Here is a 9,024-nt window from a genome sequence, read left to right as displayed (position 1 = left end):
ATGGTTTGCGAGATTAGCTCAGGACACAGACAGATGCTATGATGCCTGTGTGCTAATAAACTTAGGCTACCTAGTCCACTCACAACTTTATGCAGACTTCAGCATGGTCTCTCCCTGCTTATGCCAGTGGTTCTCAACCTTTTCAGGCCGTGACCCCCAAAATAATCATATTTGAACTGGGGACCCCCCCCCCCCCCCCCCCCCCCCACCCAGCACAAGCACTTTGTGGAGTTGGCGTTACATTTAGTGTGACTCGATCTGTTCCATTGAGAAAATAGCCGATCTACATGCTCACAACGCCTCGTGTTGCGAGGCGAACACGAGGCGTTGTGTGCATGTGGATCTGCTATTTTCACAATTTCTGTCTCTAATGTTTGATAGTTTGACCAATGTTTGACCAGAGGTACTTAAAAGGTCTTTAAAGTCCTTAAATTGTCACTTTAGAAATGTGCAGATACACTTATACTGTACGTTGGTCTATTTACTGTTAGTGAGAAAACAATGTTAAGATTTTGCAAAAAATCAAACCTCGGTTCGAAGTGAAGCGGTGAATTTGTATTCTATGTGTTCTAGAGATATGAAATCTGTGTTCTAGATCAATACATTTTGTGTTCTAGATCTATACTTTCTATGTGTTTTAGTTCTATATTTTTATGAATTCTTAATGAATGAATGATTTTGTCTGGAGGGCCAAATTGTCATGTGAATCTTGACCAATCCTCAATACTGCATGCACGGGACATGACACGGGACTCCTTGGAAGCCTATGAGACAGACTGTACGGGACAGACAAAGCCACTCCTTGGAAGCGGCTTTCACCGCTTAAAAAATCTGTGGACCCCCCAAAATAATTTCGGGACCCCCCATCACCCATGGGGGTTCCGACCAAGCCCCCAGAACGGCTTGTAAACATTGAAGCGGCCGCCCTACTGGCCAAAGCTGGAATTTCAGGCCGGGTGAAACATACATGCACGAGCATAAGAGCGTGCATCATGATTCAAAACGCCACTGAGCACTTGCATTGAAGTGAATGGCTGGGGGCAGGGCTGTCCGCTCTCTATTATATATATAATACTCTATGGTCACGACCCACAGGTTGAGAACCACTGGCTTATGCCCATGTGCAATTTCAGACTGATTGGCCAACCACCGGAGAGAAAAATGGAGGCAGACAGACAGAAGGACAGAGAATCCTTGCCTCGAAAAATCAGCTTCATCAGTCCCTGCCAATGAACAATGTCCAGCAATTTTAGATTGGTCAACCCATTAAAACCCACTGAATGCCACCCTTTAATAAAAATCTACCAAACTGGTGCCAGCCATTTTGTTTAATTTCACCTTTTTATGGGGGCCAAAACCATATTTTGCACTTCAATTACATATATAAATCTATGCTTCTATCGAAAGCCACACTACCTCATCAATCATTATGATATGGATGTAGGCCTAATGTCAGTGCTAAGCCGGTTTAGGTTTAGCTGGTCTTTGCTGGTTTCATTTGCTCTTTGCTCTGGTGCTTGAATCCTGTTCTGATGCTCTGCTCCATGGGTATTTGACCATATTAGATTGTGACATTATTATTGACATTGTGAGTGAGATTCAAACGTACTGCCTCTGGTTCGAGTCCTGTACTGATCCTCTGCGCCATCGGAAACTGTTAGTTAGAATGGGTGTTTAGCCCGATTTGAATATGACATTATCATTGACAACATGAGTGGGATTTGAGAGGCCTTCACTGCTCGACTCGAATCTGACTCCTGGGCCTCGGCCTCAGACCGCAGAGTCCGGGGAACCCCGGTTGGGGACCACCTCCAGGGACCCCTGGTCGGGGACCACCTCCAGGGACCCCTGGTCGGGGACCACCTCCAGGGACCCCTGGCGATATGACCGTGGACCTGGGGATATGGCTTTGGAGAACCAGGCGGGCCGCCGCTCCGCTCCTGTCCGACTTTGGGGCCTCGGCCTGGGGCCGCAGAGTGGCTTGGGGCCCCCAGACCCCCAGGGACCCCCTGGCGGCGCCGCCAAAGAGCTCAAAAATGGCGTAGCCGTCCGCGCATAGACCCGCCACTGCAGCACGCATAAAATGGCATAACTCGGGCTAGGAGCAGCCGGGAGAGCCGGGGGTGGTACCCACGCGTCGGCCTCGGCGCCCTGGAGCGCGTAGAGCGCTCCAGGGCCACTGCAGCCAGCTAAAAAGGCAGTAACTCGGCCCCCGAGCAACCGGGAGGGACGGGGCAGGCACCCAGGGAGTCCCCGGGGGAAATCCGGGGACCCCCTGGAAAGAAATATGAAAAAATAGCCAAAAGTAGCCGATCTACAAGCCAATGCTCCACTCCACGGGCTGTTGCCCGGCCGGGGAGGGGGTCCGCTTCTCAGGGGGTCCCCCGGGGGTCCCTGGCCGCCCATGGAGCGCCGGGGACCCGCCACGCCGTTCGCGGGCCCCAGGAGAAAATGGTAAAAATTCAAAACGTGGGAAAATGAGCCAATGTGTATCGGTTGAACACGCTCCGCAGCTCCACTGCCGTGCGGGCCTCGTACTCGAGCCAGGCGCCCACACGTCCGGCTCGCTGCCCCGGACCCGGCCGGGGGCTCCACGCACTCTGGCCGGCTGCCGGCGCACCACTAGGCCGCCGCTCCTCCAGGGGGGCCTTCCAGTGGTCCCTAGCCGACCACCGAGCACCAGGGCCCGGCCAGGCATTCCAGGGATCCCCCCGGGGGAACCAGGCTGGTCCAGAGTACCCACTCTAGCTGTATTGATGAATAGCTATTAAAATTATTTTATTTAATTAATATATATTGAATAGGCACATGAGGAGCACTTTATAGACAAGAGCTGTTTCCGGCTTCATTTATTTTTCTTAAAACAGCGAATAAAAAGGTTATTTAAAATAATTCTAACATGGTATAATTATAGACGTGGATTAAACATCTAAATGAGGTCTAAAAATATACTGAACTGTATATGGATCAATGGCATCAATGGCAAAAGTTTAATCCAATAGTTGGAGATCATATATGTAACGTACAATTGTTTTATTAATCAATATTTAGTGAATAATGTTTTAAAATTCAAAGGTCTAGATTCGGTCTAAAAATATACCAAAAAAAGCCGGGCTAAATTCGGTATAAATTTAGCCTGGTGGCTGGTATCTCCCTTAGAGATAGGGTCAGAAGTTCAATCACCCGAGAGAGACTTGGAGTAGAACCGCTGCTTAGAGTCAGCTTAGGTGGTTCGGGCATCTACCGAGCGCCTTCCTAGGAAGGTCCTCGATGCACGTCCCACTGGGAGGAGACCCCGTGGCAGACCTAAGACCAGATGGAAGGATTATATCTCCAGACTGGCCTGGGAACGCCTCGGTATACTCCCAGAGGGAGTGGAGGAAGTTGCGCAGGATACGGAAATCTGGAAGTCTCAGTTGGAACTGTTACCCCCGCGACCCGATTCCGGATAAGCGGTTGAAGATGGATGGATGGATGGATGGTATAATAGACGGACATTGTTTAGTGGGCATGCTTGGTTTATGCTGGTTTAGATGGTGGTTCATGCTGGTCTGTGCTGGTGCTGGTCTGTGCTGGTCCCATGCTGGTCAATGCTGGTTCATGCTGGTCTGTGCTGGTGCTGGTCTGTGCTGGTCCCATGCTGGTCTATGCTGGTTCATGCTGGTCTGTGCTGGTGCTGGTCTATGCTGGGTTCTGGTCTGTGCTGGTGCTGGTGCTGGTCTGTGCTGGTCCCACCATCTAAACCAGCATGAACCAGCACAGACCAGCACCAGCACAGACCAGCATGAACCAGCATAAACCAGCACAGACCAGCATGAAAATTGTGCTGGTCTGCGCTGGTTTTTCTAGCAGGGTAGATTAATTTAGGTTTTATCCTGGTGTTCTAGATACTTTCTCTCTATGCCCTGTGCTCACACACATAAGTCAATCTGGTCAAGAGACTCCGTGCCAAACGACAGGATTGTATAAACAAAGTGAGTTTTGCATCACTACTACATTAAGGGTACGTTTGGATAGCCTCTATAGCACTGAGCGCACTGGCCAATACAAAGCAACAATAATAAATAATAAGCAGCAATAACCAGTGGTGGAAAGTTACTATAGTAGATTTACTTAAGTACCGTACTTAAGTACACTTTTGACTTAACTTGAGTTTTTCCAATTTCCAATACTTTTACTTCTACTCCACTAAATCTCGGATCCACATATTGTATTTTTAGTCCACAACATTTATTTGAACAATTTAGCTACTAATTACTTTGTAGATTTTGAATATTATTATAAAACATACTTGAACACTTCAGCCCTATTTTGGCCAATTGAAAACAGCCGATCTACAAGCTCACAATGTGTCGAGATGTAACACATTGTGTGAGCTTGTATATCTGCTATTTTCAAAGATGTTTGTACATTTGAAACTTTGAAATGGGACATGCTGCGTACTGAGTATGTTGACTTTTTGTACTTTAAGTACATTTTGATGCCAAAACCTTTGTACTTTTACTCAAGTACATTTCAAATTCTGGACTTTTACTTGTAACAGAGTATTTCTATATTGCAGTAGTGATACTTTTACTTAAAGGAGCTATAGTCAACCTTTTCATTGTAGGGCCGACACTTTGTTTACATCCTAGTCTATAGACTAGAATGTAAACAAAGTGTCGGTCTGACACTTGTGGTCATTTTTGAATAGAAACACACATATATGAAGCGTATTCTTTTATAAAATATTTTTGAAACATTATTTTTATTTTAGCATCCGTTTTTCAAGAAAAAGTTGACTATAGCTCCTTTAAGTAAAACATTGGAGTGCTTTTTCCACCATTGCTCATAATAACCATTATTTTCATCCTGGAAATCACTTTCTCTTACTCCATCCATCCATCTCTCTGTACCTTGCTGTTCCCGCCCACGTGCCTCGGCACCAGCCTACATTCGTCATCGAGGGAAACCTGCTGGCCTGATGGAGTTGTCAAGACAACTGTGTTTCCAATGGTGACTGTACTAAGCGCCATGGTGACAAGAAACTCCAGCATGGCAGCTGTAGGTTCATTACCGGGGAGTTGTAATGGCATGGATCCATCCGCTCAATGGCTCTAGGGGACAAACATCTTAACTAGAACTCTCAGGGCTTTGCCGTCTGTGCACATGAATGAATCCGTGCACTTGTGATGTGCTTGCAGTCATTCACAATAATACGACATTGTGCTGTGTGTCAAATGTGTTACGTAAAACACCCACTTATATTCATTTGCGTCAAACATTGCTGACATCACTGTAAGATGAATGAAATCTTTATAGGCCTAGTAGCCTAATTACCAGAAGCAGAGAGAGATAGTGGTTACCAAAACTTTTCAGCTCGAGACCCAAAAGATACATTTGGTGTTTACTTATACTCAAACTTACTCAAACTTATATGACTTACATTATGAATTAATCCATACTTCAGAAATAGTGATATATGAATAGCTTATTTTTTTTGCATTGAAAAACATACCTGACGACATGTCAGTATGGTAGCGTATGCAGTGAATGATAAACATACAGATGGCTGAGCTCTTCACACTTCCCTGTATAATCTGCGTTAGTTTTCATTTTTGGTACAAAGATTGCCATTGGATCATATCTAGGCAGATGAGAGATGGGAACTGCCTAATCTAAAGAAATTACACCATTTCACACCAGGCAAATGTTCCACCTTCTCCATGAAAATTATCCCAACTGATTTGACTATGAATTGCAGGCCCTTCTCAAATATTGCATCTTATTGCTCCCTGTACATACATTGTTACGGTTAGCCTATTAAACTAGATTCCTCCTGCCTTCTGGTTTACAAGGCTATGTTACGGTGTGTCACGAATGGTACTGTCTAGAAAGGCTACAGATTGCACAGGGAAGCCACACTTTAACAACATAGTTAAAATACCCCATTGTTACTTGAGAACACCTCTTCAATTTAAGTAACCTACTCTGTACTGTAGTTTCTTTAAACGTATACTTGTAGCAATCAGTTCCTATGCACCTAAGTAGGTCGGGAGTGGCTTGTTGTCGGTATCAGCCGGTAACACGCGGGAGTCTGTCCCCGTTACAATGCGCTAGACCCCTGGGAGATGGACTGCTGAGGTGGAGCGCCACACCTACCATCAGCTCCCAGTACTTGCCGCACGACTTGCCAAGCCATGCTACTCATACGCTGAGTTGGCGGTGCACCTATGTTGCACCTATGTTGTTATTTATTTGAGGGACCTAGTTATCGGACTGATAGGCAGCTTTGATTTATTATCAGCACTTACACGATAGTCATAAAGTGGTAAAAGGGTGTTGAATTGAAAAAAAAAAGAAAAAGAAAAAAAAACAAGAAGCAAAGATTCTGTGAACTGTGTAGAGTTAACCTGACTACCGCCTGATGGTGGCAGCAGTGCGTACCGACTTTAGGGCGGTACGCACTGCTGCCACCATCAGGCGGTAGTCAGGTTAGAGTAGAGTACCTTTCCCTTAGTTCTTCTCATGTTACGTTTTAATGCTCTCCTATCTACTCTGTTGTGCTCTGTCATCAATCCCACAATCCACTGCTACACGCTTCCATAGAACGTGAATGGACGTTCTTGCTCTGCCTATATGTGTCTGCACCGTCATCCGTCATAAACAGAACACACACTCAATGAATGACAAACATCGCTCCTGTAGTGGTTTTGACTAATGTTGATCGCTGTTTGTAGCGACCTATCCATAATGTTATTTGTTCGATGGATCTAGTTTTCAGATGGGTATAGGCATACATATGCCAGCTAGATGTCTTTGATAGTGCAAGTAGACATAGTAGCCTACTGTATAGACTGATTTCTCAGAGCGGCAACCATAACTGCGGTGTCAAGCGGCACGTGTGTGTGTGTGTGTGTGTGTGTGTGTGTGTGTGTGTGTGTGTGTGTGTGTGTGTGTGTGTGTGTGTGTGTGTGTGTGTGTGTGTGTGTGTGTGTGTGTGTGTGTGTGTGTGTGTGTGTGTGTGTGTGTGTGTGTGTGTGTGTGTGTGTGTGGCTGTGCGCAGACACTGCAGCTACATGGCAGCGTTCTGGAAAAAAGGCCTATGGTCAAAAAGTTGTAAAGGGTGTTGAATTGTGAAGTGAGAATGGTATATATATTAGTAGTGCTGTAGTTAGTTTGACAGTCTGGACAGTTAAAGGTTTTATAAAATTGTTTATATTTTGACTACTTGTCAAAGACTTGAAAACAAATGTTGCGGCAGCAGTCAAGTTTTCCTGAAAAACTATTGTCATTACGAGCAGGCAACAGTACAACTGTCCAGAAGATACACAGAGGGAAGTGTCTAAGAACAGACATCCAAGTACAGAATTAATACAAATACATTCTAATGACTGCACAGTAGTGCGAAGCCCTATTGTATTTGCAATGTTTTTAGGGCCCAAGCATTACACATAGTGTGAGGACCTATTGTAATTGTAAAGATTATTCTTTCGCCGAATGAATTGCATTTTTGAGGCACTAAACGTACTCAAAAAGTTGTGCAACTTTGCACACACATCAAAAGTGACGAAAATGTACGTATTTTACAATTCGGGGGCGTGGCCTAATGGCTCAATAGCACCCTCTACAAAACGTTGTGCCTCAAGCCCCGGACTTAGAAAAAAGTCTCTTGGCATCACGTCCGAAACCAAACAGGATGTCAGCCATTTTTACTTCTTTGTGGCTTTGTGGGAACGCGTGATTCCTAAACCCACCAGGATTGAGTTAAGACCCGCCTCCTCTCGATAATCTTAAATATGAAAGTGCCCATGAACGTTAGTGGTGCTCGCTCAAGTGCAAAGTACCTACTACCTACTGAACCATTACAATAATACACGCAGCATAATACGCCCAAAGCCATATCCAAACCATAACAATTTAACTGATAATCAGTAAGAGTTTTTATTTTGAGCACAGTAGTGACAAATTAATAGCTTTCTCAGTACGTTTTTCTCTTTAGCAAAGTTACAAAGTTTTCCCTTTATTATTAAAGCACAGTACAATTAAGTCAGTTTCAAGTTTTTTTTTTAGCACAGTTTATTTTGAGCACTGTAGTGAGAAATTAATAGCTGTACATTGTGCAAATGCAGGCTTTTCTCAAGTACAAGTCTTCATGCCTCTGACTTTATCCACCCTCCGTGTCAGTCAGGCAGGGATTTCAGCCACTCCTGGAAGTCCTCGCGTTTCCGCGAGGCGGGTCTTAACTCAAGCCTGGTGGGTTTAGGAATCACGCTGTGGGAACGCCTACTAAGTGGCGAAAAACTATTTCTGGCCTTGACAGCCCATACATCCGAATGTTAAACGACATTAAACTCACTTTGCCCATCGATTTGCCATATCACTTGATGCATGCACCTACCCTCTATACCGGTGAAATGTCTGTCAATATGGGTGAAAATATAGGAATTATTTTGACATCGGTATGATACCGTCTGATATCAATATCCTATGTGCATCACTAATGGGCATATTATGCCCATATCATGCCTCCTTTTGTGCCCATAAATAAAATGAAGATCCCTGATGTCATCAGTTATATGCCCATATATGGTAATGCCCCCTTTTGTGCCCATATATGGAGCTAACTTTGCGCCTTGAGGTTAGACAACACGCTCCATATTTGGGCGTAGCTGCATCCTTATATGGTTATGGCAAAGTAATGGTGACATGAGTGTGACGACCATGGCGACGACATGGTCCGCCCGCTGCCCTCCCTTAAGCCAATTTTAATATAGGATAACTCAGTTATACATGAGACGACCTATACTATAAAATGTTAACATTGCATGCAAATGCTACAGTATGCAATTATAAACTTGTATCATTAGTCGTGGATTGAAGTCTCCGATAAATCAGAAAATATTACCATATCAAATTAGCACATCAAATGCCATGATGATTTGTGTCTATTGTGCATTGTATCGTAGCGGATGAGACATGGGAGTAACCTATTTAAAATAGTCGTGTGTGGTTGGGAGACGTTTCATGTGCGAGTGTGGCCGT

The sequence above is a fragment of the Nannobrachium achirus genome (genome assembly GCF_963921795.1).
Source record: "Nannobrachium achirus genome assembly, chromosome: 6".
Taxonomy (NCBI): domain Eukaryota; kingdom Metazoa; phylum Chordata; class Actinopteri; order Myctophiformes; family Myctophidae; genus Nannobrachium; species Nannobrachium achirus.
This window is presented reverse-complemented; position numbering follows the sequence as displayed.